Genomic DNA, 18852 nt, shown 5'->3' with positions numbered 1-18852 from the left:
TTTGCCTCGCAGCAAACGTCTAATTAACGCCTCTGGCCGTGTTGAGACGTAACACGGGTCATAAAGCTGACTTTCAGCTAAACTCACTTACATATAGACAATGTATATACGCACGGCAAAGCATGCAAAAAAGAAAAGGAAACGTCGAGAAGAAATAATGTAGGCCATATTTAATATAGCAAATGAGAAAGCGAAATTGGACGCCAGATATAGCAGTCGGCTACGATATCTAAAGGAAACGACGAGCCTTGTCCGAGAAAGCAAGCGAGTGGCAGCTGACGCACCCGTCCTTGTTCTGAATTTGTACCCTTATAAGTTTCCCTTGCACTCCGGCTCCGATCAAGGTTTTTCCAGAGCGGCCAGCACCCACGATCAATGTGCGAGCCCATCGTGTCTTGGCAGCAACCTAATAACTGCAGAAATTGTGCGCATGGTGAACATCTGGCCCAACCGTTGATAACGTAAAAGAAAAAAAAAAAATCGGCACATCGGTCGCACTTTTTTTTTTCTTCGAAAAACCGCAGCAGAGTCGTCTCCCGTTTTATATACTGGTCGTGGCGAAAAAAAAAAAATTCCGGCAGATCCCACGCTCTGTGAGAATCGATTTTATGCGAAGTGTGCGGGGAGCCTGCCAAGTTAACGAAACGACCACGAGAGCACCAAGACGTAAGCGGCTATTTCATTACTTACATAACCTATCATTTATCTTTGTCATACACTCTCGTAATACTCTACCAATTTCGGTACATATCAAGACGTAAGACGTAGGCGGCTATTTCATGACCTACATGACACGCATGCCGTTACATTTATGTCACGAATGATGATTTATGTACGTCTATACGCTCTTGTCATATTGTGCCCATTTTGGTACATACCAAGTTAACGAAACGACCATGAGAGCTCGAAGACGTAAGCGGCTGTTTCATTACTCACATGACCTATCATTTATGTTCGTCATATACTATTGTCATGCTATGGCAATTTTGGTACATACGAAGTTAACGAAACGACCATAGGAGCACCAAGACCTCTCATAGATACTCTCAAAGTGGCACATGTTCGTCCAGAAATGCTTCGCATTTAAAAACGAATCTGTAGGAGTCTTGCAACAATGGCCAGCTTGGTTGTCCTACAGCCGTCAGTAGCTGGGTGTCGTCGGCATGGAAGTCCCTGCCCCGAAGAGCTGGTGCGCGCAAATCTTTTCGGAAATTCAGCATCAGCAACGCGCTGGACGGCACAGAAGGCGATGCTCTGTGGGATGCGAGCAGCGAAGAGAACGCGTCATCCGACTCGAGTTCAGATGACTGCGAATAACAGCATTTCGTGGCCTTCTGGCATGTAGATACTGTACATAAAAGGATATCGTTTAAATGTAAACGAAAACAAAGCGTCATTGCGGTGCACTTGGTTTCGTTGCATTTGTGTAAATGTAAGGGTGTGTCGCGATACTTTTGCCATTCAGTGATATTTTTTCTTTTTTATTTCTTTTTAGAATTAAAGTTTGCGGGGTAGACCTATATTCCTGTATTTCTGGTGACGTCGTGCACACTGTTCGTTGGCTCTCTGACGCCCTCCTGCGGGCAATCGGTGCCTTGCAGCTCCTTTCCTTGTTTTATCTTTCCGTAAAAAGCTGGGAGAAAGTCGCTAGACGAATACATCGGCTAGCTAGCCTAGCCGATGTATCCGTCATCTAGGAGGAAGTGAATTGTCAAACAGATCCTTGAATTCGGCCCATGATTTGCTTGACATTTCGCCGGCTTTCAGAACGCTGAACGGTGTTCTGTGGTGACGCAGTTCGAACGCTTTCTAGAAAACGGCGCCACCTGCTGCCAACGACACCAGTTCCTCGAGAGAGTCATTCAAGACTGTGACCAGCCGGCTGCTAACAGCGCCGAGTGGTCAAGCGGTTGGCGCGGTCACGTAACGCGTGGAAAGGGAGGCGAGAAGGGATTACCGTAGCTTGCACGCGAGGTGCCCGCAGGCGATCCCCAATCTGGGTCGATCTCTTTTTTACGCCCCGGCGAGCCTACTTTTGCTTCATATATTGCCTCCTCCTCCTCATTCTCCTCCGTTCTGCATCGGCGAAGGCTCGCCGCTGCGCGCAAGAAGAAAATGCGCCTTGAAAACGACGAAGGCAAAGACAGCCCCCTCGGAGAATTATAAGAGAACAGAGGATTGGTTCGGCAATGAAAGAAACGCACACAAAGAGAGGAAGAGATACGAGCCGGGCAAACCGACGCGACGCGAATTTCAAAGCAGAGCAGGGCCGCTCAAGGACGCGTCGGCAACGCGTTTTGGCCGCGAGCTGCTGCGGCTGCTGCGACGCCCCTACCACGCTAACGCCGTGCAGCGTATAGTAGGAGCCAAAGTGTCCAAAATGCGTTTCAATGATGCAGTCAGTATAGTGCGCAGGACAATGTAAGATTGCAATTTTGACTGTACTTGACAGAGCATTATAAAATGCGCTGAATCGCGCGAGCGCTGGAGCGTATTGGCAAGTAGAGCCCAGAAGTTAACATGCTCGTTTCACGGGGAGTGTTGTCCGATTGTTTCGCTGTATGTATATTGGTCGTATAATATGCCTTACAGACAGTGTACGTATAGAGGCATTGGCGATGCCGCCGTTTCGGGATGCAAACGCGAAAGAGTTGTGTCTGTCCACGAGCAGCCGTGTAGGCGGGGCGAAAGTTTAAAGCTCTGCAAGCGCACGCTTCGGCGTCTTCTGCTCTCCCAACAGCAGCGGACGTGCGCGCTCGCCGCAGAAGAACACCGTGGCTTATAGCTAACGCTGGCTTTCACAGCGCTGCACGGTAGTACCGGACGGCCTGGGTGGCTGGACGTCAATTAGCGGTGACGTCACGCACGGCGAAGCCTGCAAGTACGTGGTGGTGGCGGTAGGAAAGAATGAAAAAGAACAAAGACGGCCGTCAGGCATTCTAGCTGAGTATGTGTGCGAGCGTGTGTGTGTGTCCACGCAGAAACGCCTTAGCACAAACGTGCTGCCTGCAGCGCACTAATTTCTATGACGGTTAATTTTACTGTGCCAAACACGTGCACTGGACAGTGAGAGCGAGACGTAAGGAAACGCTTGCACCGAGCGTTCGCATGCGACTTCATTCGCGAGAGCGCTATTTTGGACGAAGGAAGAAAGACGGGAAATAACTTGCGATTCGACATAATAGTGCATTCAAACGCTGTATTCATTTTCCGGGCTGTGTGCTGTCTTCGACAAGGAGTAATCGAGACATGGGATACGGCGCTCTAATAATAATAATAATAATAATAATAATAATAATAATAATAATAATAATAATAATAATAATAATAAGTTGGAAAGCGATTCAACTTCTGGTTGGCGTCGATAAAGGTTTAGATTAGGGGACGCAAGCCGCACCCAGCGTTAAAAGAAAGAAACGAAAGCGAGCAGAAGAGAGCGCGAAGGGGCCTAGAATAGATTTTGCGTCCCCCTACGCTCGCATGCAGCTTGCGTCTCCTCATCTAAAACGTTCTACTGTCTTCCTTAGCGAATTGGGGCAGAGTTACCCCACACGGCTTTCTGTCGCGTCCCGCCTCGCGTGGTGGGAACACTTGGAAGAGCGTCGGACCGCTTAAATTTTTTATCCACGTCATTTCGTGAATGGGTCGCATTTTGAGACTGCCCAACCACCCGCCGTGGTTGCTCAGTGGCTATGGTGTTGGGCTGCTGAGCACGAGGTCGCGGGATCGAATCCCGGCCATGGCGGCCGCATTTCGATGGGGGCGAAAACACCGGTGGGCACTTAGATTTAGGTGCACGTTAAAGAACCCCAGGAGGTCAAAATTTCCGGAGTCCTCCACTACGGCGTGCCTCATAATCAGAAAGTGGTTTTGGCATGTAAATCCCCATCATTAAAAAAAAAAAAATGATTGCACAACGATTGGGGCCGGCCCATATTTTGACTGCACATCTTCGGTATCGACCTTCGGAAAAGGCTAGAAACACATACCCGTTACGAAAAAGTGGGAGTAACTGGCAAAGAGAGACGTTGTCGTTAAAAAGGGTGTCATACTGAAAGCTCGTTGATGCCCATTGGAAACGAGGTGCCTCGCTCCGCCGTTCTTTAGAGCGTCAGAATTATACGCAAACGCCTGACGTTCAAAGCTTTGCTCGCGAAAGCCCATGAGGCTGAATATCCTGCATGTTGGAATACATCCCTCCCATGGGCATCGAAGATTTAATCGGCTTGAACACTTTCACTATTGCTGCCCTCCAACATCGATGGCAGCGGCGTTTCTTTTGTCAATTATGGAATCATTGACGGAATCATTTTCGTTAGCGAGGGCCAAAGGCAGGCGGAGATTTGTTCCCCTAAACGAGTCGCTCTCTTCTGCCTCTTCGAAGAGCTCACGTATGATGTTATATAAGGCCTGGTGGAGACCGTCTTTCGCCGCGTACGGAAGAAATCACGACAGCAGACTGAACGGAGGAACCGACCGCAGTCGACGTTTCGACCACAGCCATGTTCGTATTAACACCATAATCGATGGGACCAAGCTACGAAAGGCATCCTGTTCAAGACTCCGGTCTAATTTAAAACAATGGGTTACTTCGGTGACCACCACTGGGAACCTCGGCGCACTGTCGCCATATTCTGGCCCTATGTCCAAATGTGGCCACCGCTGGTGGAACCTCATGCTGAGGACTTGGTAGCTGCTGATGCCGAGGCTATGTAACTGACTGAGAAAAGGGTGCCTCGCTCTGTGCCCCGCAGTTTTCTGGCTTCGCTGCGCGAGAAGTACAGCTCGTGGCAGATGTTCTTGCTGTTCGGTCTTTGCTGCTCTCTCCCATCTCGGGGTATGCATGTCGCAACCACGGACGACATTGCCGCCTTACGGAACTTGGCGACGCAGCGACCCCGACGGCCCTCAATCACACATTATATGCGTGTGCAAGGGAGCTAGATGTCGATCTCCTCGTGTGGGAATACGCAAGACGAGCACAGGCCCGGGTCGGTGAGGACTAGGTCCGGCCGCGGAAGCTTCTACAGTGAGCCACCCCTTCGCCCTTTCTCTTACCCCAAAAAGACCAACTCGGAGCAGCGCGGTTGAGGTGTCCTCTACTGAGAGACAGTTACTGCGCCTGCACTTTACCCCACTTTCACCTCCATCCTTAAGAACATCCTTTAACTCGTGCAAAAGTGATGCGTGCACGTGAAGTGGAAAAATCGTTCACATTGTAGGGCGGAGAGACTAATGAAGCCATATATCTTCAGTGTAAGAGAGACTCGCCAGCAAAATCAATCAATCAATCAATCAATCAATCAATCAATCAATCAATCAATCAATCAATCAATCAATCAATCAATCAATCAATCAATCAATCAATCAATCAATCAATCAATCAGCAAATGAGATATTATTACAGCAACAATGCCGATATTTCAGATGACTATGTAACAGCGATGAGACCCCTATCAAAGAAATAGGCGCCGCATTACAACGCCGTACCAAGCCAAAGCCACATAGAAAAATGTGTTTGAAGAGGCGCCCAAGTACAGTGTCGAAGTAGCCCAACTGGTCCAAGCTGCTCAGGTTTCATTCCAAGGGGGCGCTCTAAAGCAAATTCCGGCGTCCGAGACCCGTGGGTATCCTATGCGGATGTCCCGTAACTGCATTAATGCCGACAGCGGACACAACGAACCTTCTTTGATACCGGCGTTCTCGGACACTCCGAGCCCACCGACGCGCACTTGTTGACGAAGACTATTCGGCGCGCCCTGCCGCCACCGCTTTGACCGCCACGGTGACGGAGAGTCGACCGTGCAACGTGCACGCTTCGAATGCGTACGCGCGTGTGCGCGGGCACTCGCAGCCCGCTTTCCTCAAGCCTGAAGTGATTGCGAGAGTCTCTTGACAACTGCGACTGCTCCACTTTACGAAGTAACTTTTGGTTGCTGTTTCTTTTTCGTTGTAAAAGAACAACGCCATCGGAGGAAAAAAAAAAAAAAAGAGGAAGAGTCCAGTTACTTTAAAGGATCCCAGTTACATTAAAAATGCGCTTGAATATGTTACGGGATATTTGCATTGTGTGTTTTTTTTTTCACTTGTTGTTATCACTCTCTTCTATAACTCCCTATAAGCCCTGAAGGTAAAAATAAATAAATAAATAAAAGTGCCCTCCCTGATTCAGGATTCTGCAATGTACATTGCCAAGTATTGACAGTGATTTATTTGAGGGCCCATGGCGTGCTGTCGAATAAAAATTAACAGCAAAGATGACCTTTTGTTGGAGAAAATGAGTGTCTTGGCCATGCAGAAGATGGACTCATTCGGCACTCGCGGAGAGTTGAACGAAGGCGTTTCAATGCGTCCACTTATAACAGAAACGAAGGCACACACAAAGGCACCGTCACTAAGCAGATAACCGGGACTCTTATTTTCGTTATTGCGGCTAAATGGTTGTGGCTCTTGTAAGTGGAAATTGCTGTGTTCATCTCATGGGCGACGTGGATCCAATGGTAAAACCGGCACACGTGATAAAATTAGCTCGTGCTCTGCCACTGACTACTTGGCGCAGGCTGTTTTAGCCGCGCCGCTCGCAGCTGCGCAGGTCACCGGGTCAATCAGGTGTCATGCAAGGGCGGAAGGTGGCCGCAGCTCTTCCGGGAAAAGCGCAGCCACTGTCCGCGTGCACGCGGAAGGGCGCTCCAAGCAGCGTCCCCGCAATGCGTTACGGACACGGCCAAACAAGGCGCCGTGTTTAAATGATGAGAGGATGCGCGCTCCCTTTTTTGGAGCGTGTGCACAGCAGACGCGCACACAACAGCTTCCACTTGCATTTCTGTCGGTGTGCGTGCGGTACTTAATTAGTCAGATGCTTGTGTTCCACGTCGATAATTTACTTATTGTTTTAGGCGTTGCTACCCAAGGTTCCGTTTCATTGATTTTCAAGTGGCTTTACGTCCCCAAAGCTACATCTCAGATGCTCTGGTCGCGTATGAAACAACTCGGAGCTCGCACTTCATACTGACAGTCTTAAAACAGTTGCATCCTTTGGGCTGTATATTTGTCCCAGAACGGAAATCGTCATCTGCCTTGCTTGCGTTTCCTTTCTTGAAAACGCTCCGCTCGCTACTTTCCTGTTGAGAATGCTATTTCACGCTGTTAACGCGCAAGCCGTTCGTGACTTGGAAGTACCAGGCTCGCAGCGTTAAGGAAAGGAATTTCGGGCAAGACAGATGACGATCATCGTTGCAGGACAAGATACGCCCCAAAGGGTGTATACTTTTATTGCGAAAACAATACTGCTCAAGGTTTCCGCTCTTCGCCGTCGTCCCGGAGAATCCACCATTGACCTTTAGCGTGACGTATGTGTGACGTCATACCAGCTCCGGAAAAGCGGGGCCCCAACTCGGCTCGTCGCGATCGTTCCAGCGAATCCTCCATGCTGCAGCTGCGCGGCGCTGCCGCGAGGGACGCTCGCTGTACGTGACGTCATGCCAGCTGTGGAAAAGCGGCCCCTCAACTCGGCTCGTCGCAGTCGTCCCAGCGAATCCTCCTCGGTATGTCGGATGATGTGTATAAGGTGAAGCTGCAACGATGTGCTGCAGCTAAGAAGCGGCGGCGTGCGGAAGAAACGGATGAAGAGCGGGAACAACGTTTAGCTAAACGGCGTCCATAGTATGCAGCCAGGCGAATGCGTTCAATATCTCTTGATCTGGGTGCATCTACAAGTATCATGCATGCTCTCAATGCTGACGCGACTTTGGCGACACCTGATCGTTCGACAGCAAGCCTTATGGATGCTTTAAATGGCGACGAGACTGCATCTACACGTTCGATGAGCAGTATGGAACTCTACAACCTGAACAGAAGATTGCTTTCGCAATCCACTAGGCTTAGCCAAGCTAAGCCTCTGCCAATTTTTTTAAGAGTGTGTATTGTTCACTCTTCAAAAAATTTGCACCCTTTGTCCCACAACTATAATCGTCGTCTGTCTTGCGCGTTTTCAAGAAAGGAAACGCAAGCAAGGCAGATGATTATTATTGTGTGGTAAATATACACCCCAATGTGTGTGCATTTGTCTAGGAGTGTACGGGTGTTTCACGAAGTGCGTTCGAAATTGCGTAAAAGTAGGGAAGGTGATAAATTATTTACTCTGGATTACTTTTACGCCACTGCCATATATACATTTGAAAATTACGCATTGTATTAAGTAAATAAACACTTTTGTAAATTAGACTAATTAGCTTTTTTTTAAGGAAGAGCCATGCGATTTATCCCAATGGAATAATTAAAGCGTGTCATCCGAGGAGCTCATAACTGCTTGCAGAAATGCGGGAAGTTGACGCTGTTAATTTTTAAAGCTTAATTAATCCTTGCCGATTTCACACGGAAAGTCGAAACTGAACAGCCGAAGCGCGCAACTTTGACGCCAAATGTAGACAACCATCCATGAGTGACGAGACTGCTTGTTCCTCACAGCTGGGCGAGCATCAAGCGAGCGTCCTTATCAAGCCGCGATCTCGGTCGAACGAGACGTGGAATGAACGGCGTCGTTGATGGTGATCAATAAAGAAATCATGCTTCCGCTTTCGTGAGAAGGCGTCTACAGGCAACAACTGAGCCCCCATCACAGAATCATTCGTAGGCCAAGTGCAGCTTCCAAATGCCAGTCGATCAGCGGATGCATAACGCTGCGGGGGTGTCTCTCAATTGTTTCCTCCGCGTTTCACTGTGAGGGTCGTGCAGAAAAGCGGATTGCGACCGCCGTGGTCTCCAGAGCACGGTATTCGCCCGCTGTGCCCATTTCGCGCCTGTCAATGGTGCGGGTGGGGGAAACGCGTCCCCTCCGGCTGCACGCGTCTCGCTCCAGAGGCGGCCACGCGCGCGAACGACAAAACGCTCGCCGAAGGAGCGCACGCGCTTCGTCGACGCAAGATGACTCCCGACCATTTCGCGCCCCTTCACGTCTTGTGACGCCCGTCGCCTCTCAAGACGACAAGACCGCGAGACTCGAAAGATGTCCGCTTGACTGCGCCAACGTTGCTGCGACTCCACAGTGTTCGATCGTTGATCGCTCTAGATTATTTGCGGCCGAACGGCGGGCATGCCGCCGCGGTTCTCGTTCATTTCATTCGCCCCGAACGACCCATCCTGAGAACAGCGCCGAATTGGGGCTCGAGGCAATGGCCCTGGGCCACGAAGAATTGCTTCAAACAAGCACACGCTTAGAACCAAAACAAGATCAGCACGTAAGACAACAATATAAGAAGCACACAACCATGGATTCGCCCCTTTTCACGCGTAGCTCGCTGTTCATCTTTTTTACGGAGGGCACTGGTGAACAGCAAGCGCTCGGGATGGCTGCCGTGGAACTGGCTGCCGCGTAAAGGGCCATCGCTCTTTGTGCATAGGCTGTGTCGCCTGCTGAGAATAGGCGTCGCTTTTACAACGCCTATTCATTCTTAGTTGGTATGGAGCACGGTGCCAATTGTAACACATGAGGCAAGGGCACATGTTGCAGCCCCGTCTTGTGCGACTGCCCATAAAACTTAACTGCCCTTCGGAACGCTTTAGTGCAGTTAGACGACGAGAGGCCTTTTACAAAACAGAAAATGATGGGACCGTGTTATCGTTACCCTGCGATTTACAAAGCCGCCAAAGCGCTGCTGGGTTTCTCACCACCTATGCCGACTGAACAATGAACGCTTGTGCGTGCACACTGTGAGCTTCTCTCCTGCTCATCGTTCAGCCAGGACTCAGCCTGGTTGGCATACCCTGTTACCCAACCTGCCTTTCCCTTATCACTTCGCTCCCTCTCTCTGCTCTAATTTATTGATTATTATTATTATCATTATAATTGTTGTTGCTGTTAATTTTTCTTACTGCTCCCGTGCGCCAGAATTGAGAACTAAGAGTTTTTGCTGGGAACGTTAACTAAATTTATTTATTTATTTATTTATTTATTTATTTATTATTGGTGAGGAACGCGGGGACACGCTGTTAACGTATGCATCCATTCGGCGAACGGTGTGGACGTTCAGTGCATTACCGCATTGCTGCGCTGGCACGGTGAAGTTCGCACCTGCACGATCCATCGTTTGGTGGACGCAAAGGCAGAGAAGGACAGATGCTTACAGTGCAGCCAGACACCAGTCGAACGCCTCCTCCGCCCACTGCTGCGCCTTTTGTGTCGCGTTGCGTTTCCATCACATAATGTAACGCATACTATACGCACATTTCGTTGGACTTGCGAATAAAGAATGCTTCAGCAACCTCCCGTATGATCTGACGCCTTGTCTCACTGCATGGAGAAAGTGGGAAGCCGATTTGGTGCAAATGTCGTCTTTTCGACAAGAAATAAGTCCGGCCGCATCTGCGCAGCAGTATAGAGAGAAAGGTTGCGCGTGATACGCAGAGGTGGAGTGCACTGTGGTGCTAAACACCGCGTGACGGGTTGGTCCAGCGTGGAAAGGGTGCAGCGTGTGTCACGTGCCCCTGTCGTGCGACAAGCGGTAATAAATTGGCACTTTTATAAGCACAGCTTCAAGACGGGGCAAGAGGAAGACACCGACGCACGGGACAAGCGGACAAGGTACACCGCGGCCAAACCGGACGGTGTCTGAATTGCCGATCAATGGACCACAGAGCTTTGTTGAAAGGGCAGCCGTCGTCTAATTTGTGCCTACATTGCAAGGTATGCAAGTGTAAACCGTAGCTGATTGAAACTAAGGTGCTATCAAGGCACAAAGGTAAGACAGCGCGGGAGATTGCTGAAGCATTCTTTATTCGCAAGTCCGGTGACATGTGCGTTTCAAGGCCGTCTTTGCTGCTGCATTAACTAAAGATTGATTATTTAGCCCGCTAATTGGATTGGATAAACGTTAATCAAGGTCCTGCAGGACGCACGTCAGCGCGCAGTGAGCGTCTCGCACGCAGGGACCGACAGGGAGTACCTGGTGGTGGTGGTGGTGATAAACTTTATTTCTGCTATTTACAGGAGGAGGTGTGAGCTGAGCCCTAAGGGCCCAGCCCTTACAAAGTCTAGAGTGGGGGGGGGAGGGGGAGGTCCCTAGTCCGGGACCCCCGTGGCTTCTGCAGCGGCTTTGGCTCGGGCCACCAGGGCACATTGGTCCTGGAGGGTTGAGCAGCTGAGCAGGGCGGCCTCCCAGTCCTCTCGGGTACGGTGGGGGTTTGGGGGGAAAGCAGGGTTGGAGGGTCATGCCCACACCGTGTGGTATGTGTCCGCAAACACCTCCCTACAGTGCGGGCACTCGCCCGAAAATGCCGGGTTGAAGTGTTTCAGCACCGCCGGGCACAGTACTGTATTCGTGTAGAGACGGAGAAGCCAGCGCTCCTCCGTCTTTTTGAAGCCTTGCAAGGGGGGAAGTATCGGCCGTGATTAAGCTGATACAGCTGTGTGATTTTTTTAAAGGTGATTGCCGGTTTTAATTCAGGGACCTCGTCGACGGGTGATAGAGGCGACTCCCGGAAATGAAGCGCGAGGCTGTAGCGTCGGCTACTTCGTTCCCCTCTATTCCCTGATGAGCTGGGGCCCAAATGATGGAACGCCGGGGTTGAAATCCTTGGTTCTCTCATTTCTTAAGGATTTGGAAGGCACGATATGGCATCGGCCGCTGCGCGAGCCTGCTGGACGGCCCATTCCTGGTCTTGTAGGAGCGGGCTTCGTAAGGTCTTCTCCCACTTGTCCAAGGTATTATCCGCTAATCTTTAAGACCTTACACGTGTTTCTGCCATGACAGACATTTGTGTTTTTGACTGTAAACTGCAGTTGCTATAGTCTGCGCTCGTATTGTTCCTTGTTTTTTCGTCCTATTTTTCGCCTGTGGAGTGATGCAGGCAACGACAAAACTTCGGGAAATTAAGCGCAGACACAGGGGCTGCCACAGGAACCCACTCCCTGTAGCAACAACAGGTGAAAAGCCGTTAAGGCATAACGCAATTGTACCTTCTGTAACGAGACTAACACGGTGGAAAAAAGAAGATAAAATGTTGTGGACATTAATACCACGTGTCTGTCGCGCGGCGTCGGTGTTATAATTTCAGTAGGCATGGCGAGGTTGCAATTTTTGACAGTATTCGGATTTTCGACCACGGCGCATCATGACCCCACTGCGGGGGCACGATGCAAAAACGCTCGGGTGCCAAGCTGTGGTCGCGCGTTCCGTAGGCGATTCTCCGTGACTTTTTCTCCTTCTCTTGTCTTCGTTTATACGTGCGCTGCTATCATGGATGACATCAACTATCGCCCGATTCGCCGTTTTTTCTGCACTCCATGCTACGGCGCCTCTGTTATTCATCTGCGCTGACTTAGGAAGTTAAACGCCACCAACAAATTAGCACGTGTAGTGGCCTACTCATGTGGCGACTTTATAGAAGGACATTCTGTTAAGGATTGGTTATATGCTTAAAGGGGCGCGTAAGAGAAAAATAAGGTGTCCTGCATTGCTGTTACTATATAAGAAGCAGCTTGGTAAACCAGCAAAAGAAGCAAGAACGTAATGTATTATGGCTTGCTTGGCGCTATATGTATATCTATATATATATGGAGAAAGAGAAGCCCGATTTTTGTTAGTCAACCATATGAAGGCAGCAAATAATAAAGCCAAAGAAAGCATAAGCACAATATCTTTGTAGAATTTAAGTGTAGAAATAAAGTAAAAGGAAATGAAAGCAGACTAAAACAAACAACTTTCCACCTATTGCAGCGTGTACATATTAAGCCATTAAACAAGGATACCGTTAAGTGAAAGCATCACACAAAGCGACAACACTTCATCAGCTATGTCGAACTTCAAATCGTGTGCCTCGATACATTGCGCACCTCCGATATGCGAACAAATAGGATGACGTGACTCGCACATTGGAATAAGCCCCAAAGAAACACGTATTTCCCTGAATGGCTGAACGACCCTTTACTACATGGATAATTTCATGGTGTCTAGAATGTCGGAACTCTTTCGTTTGACAGTGAGTACGTCTTTTGAACAGTTGATGCAAGAATAGTTTGATGCCAATGGCGCAGAAAAGCTTCCCAGACTAAATCGTCCTCGCACTGTAGAACAAGACACAGTTCCGCGCCACACTGGAACAGGTATTCGCAATATCCTCGTTACATTATAGTTGGAAACACCTGTTTCAGCCCTTTCAGCAGTTCACGCTTTGCACCCAATAATTTACAACGCAACTAAAATGTGCTTGAGAAGACAGCCATGAAGTAAAAACAACTTTTCGCACGAGCTGGCGATCTACCATTATATCATTAATATATAAATTAGCCGGAACCAGGGGGATTGTAAGTTCTCGAACTTACGGTGCACTGTCGGTATGCTCGCACGTGACAGCTCCTAAAATCTTTTGTCACGTGTCCACAAATAAACATTATCATAATCAGACATACATGCGCAACTTCTTGTGCCTCCGTCAAACTACGTTTTGAGGAAACGTCAACATAACCTTTGAGGCGCTCAGCGACGCGCGACGTGCGTAGCGATCTCCTGCCGGTATGAGCCATGGATGCCCCATACGTACGAGGACGTCGTTATGAGTCGCGAGAAAATACTATCGAACTCCGACAATACGTTATTCGTTGATGACTGCGTAACTTTGCGCGAAATGTTTCATCCTAATGACAACTAATATTCAAACCGACCTTAACGCAATTGCGAACTGGTGCAAGAAATGGCGCATGGAACTGAGCTTTAACGAATGCTAATTGATGCGCTTCACTAGATTCAGCCGCGCGCGAGTTACAAGCTTACTACCTTAATAACGTGCCTTAGAAGCAGTGAATTCTCGTAAATACTTCCGCGTTCACATAACAAATTATCAAAACCTAACAACGCAAAACGAATACGGGGATACATTCGCCGAAACTTTTCACATCTATGCGCCTTCAACACTTGAAAGTTTGCTTTGTATAATATTAATTCGCCCAAAACTCGAATATGCCGCCACATTCTGGGACCCTGGTCACAAGCAGTTACACACTCTGTAGAAGTGGTTCAGAACACGTCTGCCCGCCTCATCGATGAAGCGGGCAGACGTTTAACTACCCGCCGTGGTTGCTTAGTGGCTCTGGTGCTGCGCTGTTAAGCAAGAGGTCGCGGGATGAAATCCCGGCCACGGCGGCCGCATTTCGATAAGGTCGAAATGCAAGGACACCCGGCGCACGTTAACGAATCCCAGGTGGTCAAATTAATCCGGAGTCCCCTACTACGGCGTGCCTCGTCATGGAATCGTCGTTTTGGCACGTAAAACTACACACACACACACACACACACACACACACACACACACACACACACACACACACACACACACACACACACGCACACGCGCACGCGCGCACGCACGCACGCACGCACGCACGCACGCACACACACACACACACACACACACACACACACACACACACACATATATATATATATATATATAATCTTGCTTAGCTACGTATAGCAGAACTGCCAGTGTAAGAACGTTAAGTTTAATCTCGACCTAACATCACTAGCACGCCTTCGCGAAATCTCTTGTCTCTGCCTTTTTCACCACATATTTCAGCACCCTTTCCTTCGTGGCGAACTCCTGCTTACACATAATCTCGGCTAGATCATCGTCACAAGGTTGGTATTCCGAGATGCAGAAAAAATGCGTTTCTTCGGTCATTCCTACCGCGCACATGCCAAGAATGAAATCGCCGTCCTGCGTACATTGCTACCACAGTAAACAATGATCCCTTCAACAATTCTTTAGGTAATGTTGTTTGTATTACGCAGCCACCTAATACTATATATAATTTTAACTGTTTGTTTTTATTTGTTAATTTGCGAATTACTTGCCTATGCATACTTTTTAGCTAACGCTGAATACTGAGCTGATTTTACTGTACGCTGTTGTATTACTCGTTTATTTGTTATGTTTCTTTGTACTGATTTAACCACACTCCACTGTAATACCTCTGGCCCCGAGGGTATAGAAAATGAATGAATGAATGAATGAATGATGTCCCCCCTCCTCCGTTATGACGTAGGTAAAAACCTGGTTCCGATTCAAGGCTCGATCTCGCGTTACAATCCCCCTTGATACGTTTCTCGGCTACTACGTACGTTTTCCGCGAGCTGTTTCGTGACGGACGTAGTACAGGTGTTCCGCACGATACATAAACCAGCGAATTTCAGGACAATGATTGAATACGAATACAATCAGAGATCGGTGTAATTGAGGAAATAATAATATATAATTCGACCACAAATATCTCTCCGTGTTCGCGACCAATACAGAACCTGGCAATGTCTCCAAGTATGAAAACAGCGAACGGAAGGAAGCACTGAAAAGAAAAACTGGTTCAGCCTTGAAATCGGGGGCTGGCGCGCACAGCTATACGCGCGAGCGTAGAAACTCTGTCTTGCACTGTAAAGTATTATGGAACCGTGTTCGCATGACAAGATTGAAGCGATATTTACCACACTACACGCTTCACCTTCACACACTGTACGTTGTTCATAACTTGTAGAAACTAAAGTAATAGGGTAGCACTCACTTTTTTTTAGTCCACGCAGGACCGTTCGGTTGTCGGAATGCGTTGCGTGTGGCTTCACAGTGAAGTTGTACACACCACAGCACAGCTGCACTTGTCTTCGAGTGGGAGAAAACTAGCTTGCCTAGCTAGAAGCCGAAGCGGAGCAGCCACAGCCACAAACACACGTGAAGGGAAATCGCCCGTTCGAAAAGACCACCTTGAACAGCCGCGCCGGCAACTTCACAGCTTCCACAACGCCGACGCTCCACAAGCGAGCCGCACACTCACTCTCCGCCGTACGATCACCCGCTTCGCTCCAGGCAATGGACAGCTTTCGCCGCAGAGCTGTTAGAAATTGGGAGGCATCGTCCGTGCGTCGCAATTCAAAAAGTCGTGCAACACGTAATTTAATATTTTTCACTTGCATCTAGCTGCGTTACCTTTCCTAAACCAATAAAGCTTAGTCAACTTCTTTCCCCGTCGTAATGCTTGAAATTAACTACTTTTTTAACACATAGATGGCGCGTAAATCTGTTAGTCTTAAGGTTGTGTGTGTTTCTTTTTTTGAAGCGTAGTTTTTGTAAGGTTGACTTTGCGTTCACAGGGCTTTGAGTTTTTTGCTGCATCCGCCGTTTGTTTGACATCACTTCTTGTTCGAGCGCGTCCGTCAGATGTGCGTATGTGAGCGGCGCGCCCACGCGTGGTGGTGAAGGTGTTTCTTTTCCATTGTACATTTTTGTATTGACACCTCGGCCGACGCCACCTGCGTGTTTTTGAGCCGCGGTGACAAGGATTGGCGTTCAAGCTCACCGCTTAGGTAGAAAAATGTGGAGGACGCTTGAGAAGCATTGGCTGCGAACGCTATGCACGAAGGCCAAATTTAGCTTTTTTTCTCGTTTTTGTTTGAGTTCCGCGTAATATAATTATGTTTTCTCGTATATTCAAATTACAATCCGACGCTGCCATGCCTGTAGGTTGTGCGTAAGTCGTACTTTACGAATTTTCTAACGTGTTTTACTCTGAGAAATTCAGTTAACCCAGTGATGCCTATGCGCCACGCGGAGGGACTACGCGCGGATCGGGATGCGTGGTTTGGAATGATTTTTCACATAGTTACATCGACGCCGACGCCGGACTTTCTGCGACACGGGGCTATTCTAGCCACCATAACGGGGCTCCTAACGCTGTCGCTTTGATCGATTATTCCCGCCACAAACTCGTCGTATTGCTTTGGGGCAGTGTCTTTATTTATTTATTTTATTTGTTCCATTTTTTTACCATATTCGTCAGGCCGATAGCAATGACCTCATGGGTCATTCAAATACGCTGTATTTGCACCATGCGCTTTTAAGCTTTCTTAGATGTGTTGAAAGAAAGAAGAGTGACTTGTTCGATATTTTGCGGTCAGTGTATGCATTGAAAGCACTGTCAAAGAAATCACATTTCTGCCATTTTATATGCATAGCCGCCTTTGCAATGCCAGAGTCTGCAAAACAAGAAAACGAAAAGAAACCTTAAAGGATTCTTATACCTTAATTACGCCATATGCAATGTATACCGGGTGTTCCAGATAACTTTAGTCAGATTTTAAAAATATGCCGACGCACTCTAAGGCGACGCGAGTAAGTATTCTGCTTAAATACATAATTAGTCAAAATTAATTAACCAACTTCTGAAGCAACGAAGTTAGGCAAAAAAATCCAATTAGAAAGTTAAGCGCTTTGCAAAACGTCCGATTAAACAGTTTCTAACTTTCTGTATACTAGGTATTAGTGTTTTTCCGCTTACTGCAGGTGCCCGAGAAATAAAAAAAAAAAAATATCACGTGACATGCCCGCTTGCGCGTCGTGATTGCAGCGCTCCCGAACATTTCTCGTGCAAAGGAACATAGCATCTAGCAGGGTGTGCTGCAGCTTACAAGGCCACAGGGCAGTGACACAGGCGTTGGCTGTGCGATTTACGCCACCGATGTGCTTCCTTCGCGGCGGGTTATGATAACGATTAGCAGGCGCAGCGGCAGCGCACGCTCGCTGCGTATTTACAATTTCTATTGGTAGTTACAGCGGAGGGCGTGGCACTTGCGGAGACGTCGGACGTTTTCACGCATGCGCATTTAAGAGCGGCTGTGAGAGAGGAACTGTAGGGACTTTTGCTCCTTAAATATATGACTGCCTCGGCACTACGGAGGAGTTCCTTAGCGCGTGTTGTATGCGTTTGTCCCTAGAAGTGCCGGCAGAAGTCGCGGGGCGTGGTATTGCTGAACTTTAGCGTCTCAAGTTGGCGATTGGACGTAATTATCTTTATTCAATCTTGCTTTTTACTCATTGAAACAACGTGTCATTATTTCGCATTATTGGTGGCGCCTCCAGGACACGAAAGCGGCAACGGGGACACCAAAGCTAGAACCTGGACTGGTCCGTGGGTTGGGGCCTCCGCTTCGGCCTCCGCGGCCCCAACCCACGGGCTGCCCTGTTTCCAGCTTTGATACCCCCGCTACACCTTGAGTGCCCTGGATATCCTGCGCCGCCGGCTTTATTATAACTTCAGGTGCTCTCGTGAGGCCTTCGTTTGGCGGTTACATGGGCCCTCCTGGAGCAGTGCTTGCAAAAAAAAAAAAAAAAAAAACGCTATCTATCGTCGCGACGAAAAAAAGAGACCCACAACTTATACAACACTAGTCAGAACCTTGCCCCTTCAGACACAGCGATCACCAAATGGGGCGTCCGTGCCCACTCCCTCACCGCGCGGGCAGCCAGCGGCGGAGCGTAAACAAACTCGATCGCACTCCGCAATGCCGGCATGTCTAGGGGACAAACGCATACAACACGCGCTAAGAAACCTCCGTAGTGCCTAGGCAGATCATGAGTCACGTATTCAAGTAGCAAAGGCACCCAGCGTTTCTCTCTTGCATCCGCTCTTACTGGCACCTGCGCAGTGACGTCGAGCGCCGCAGGAAATGCCACGCCCTGCTGTACCTACTAGCAATTGTAAAAATGCCACCCGCGTAAATGCTATGTTCGTTTGTATGCGGAGCGTTTGGGAGCGCTGAAATCGCGGCGCGCAAGCGGACATGCCACGTGGTATTTTTTTTGGTATTCCGCGGGCATCTGCAGTAAGCGGAAAAACACTAATGTCTAATAGATAGAAAGTTAGAAACTGTCTAATCTGACGTTTTGCAAAGCGCTCTACAACTTTCTAATTAGAATGTTTTGCCTAACTTCGTTGCTTCCGAAGTTGGTTAATCAATCTTCATACTTATGCAATTAAGTAGAATAAAAAAATTGTGTGACTTACTCCATACAATAGTCAGCAACATGTCCTTGCTT

The 18852-nt window shown here is 48.6% G+C and overlaps 1 protein-coding gene across 1 annotated transcript in view; it reads right to left on the bottom strand.

Annotated features, from left to right (window-relative positions):
* LOC126539319 (uncharacterized) overlaps positions 1-15665 on the bottom strand; it is a 361484-nt gene extending 345819 nt beyond the window's left edge. The window contains exon 1 of the mRNA XM_050186109.2: positions 15548-15665. The gene's annotated coding sequence lies outside the window, so the exon portion shown is untranslated. The remainder of the gene's footprint in view (positions 1-15547) is intronic.
* Between the last annotated feature and the right edge of the window lie 3187 nt (positions 15666-18852).

This window comes from Dermacentor andersoni, chromosome 11 (assembly GCF_023375885.2).
Source record: "Dermacentor andersoni chromosome 11, qqDerAnde1_hic_scaffold, whole genome shotgun sequence".
NCBI classification, from domain to species: domain Eukaryota; kingdom Metazoa; phylum Arthropoda; class Arachnida; order Ixodida; family Ixodidae; genus Dermacentor; species Dermacentor andersoni.
This window is presented reverse-complemented; position numbering and strand designations above follow the sequence as displayed.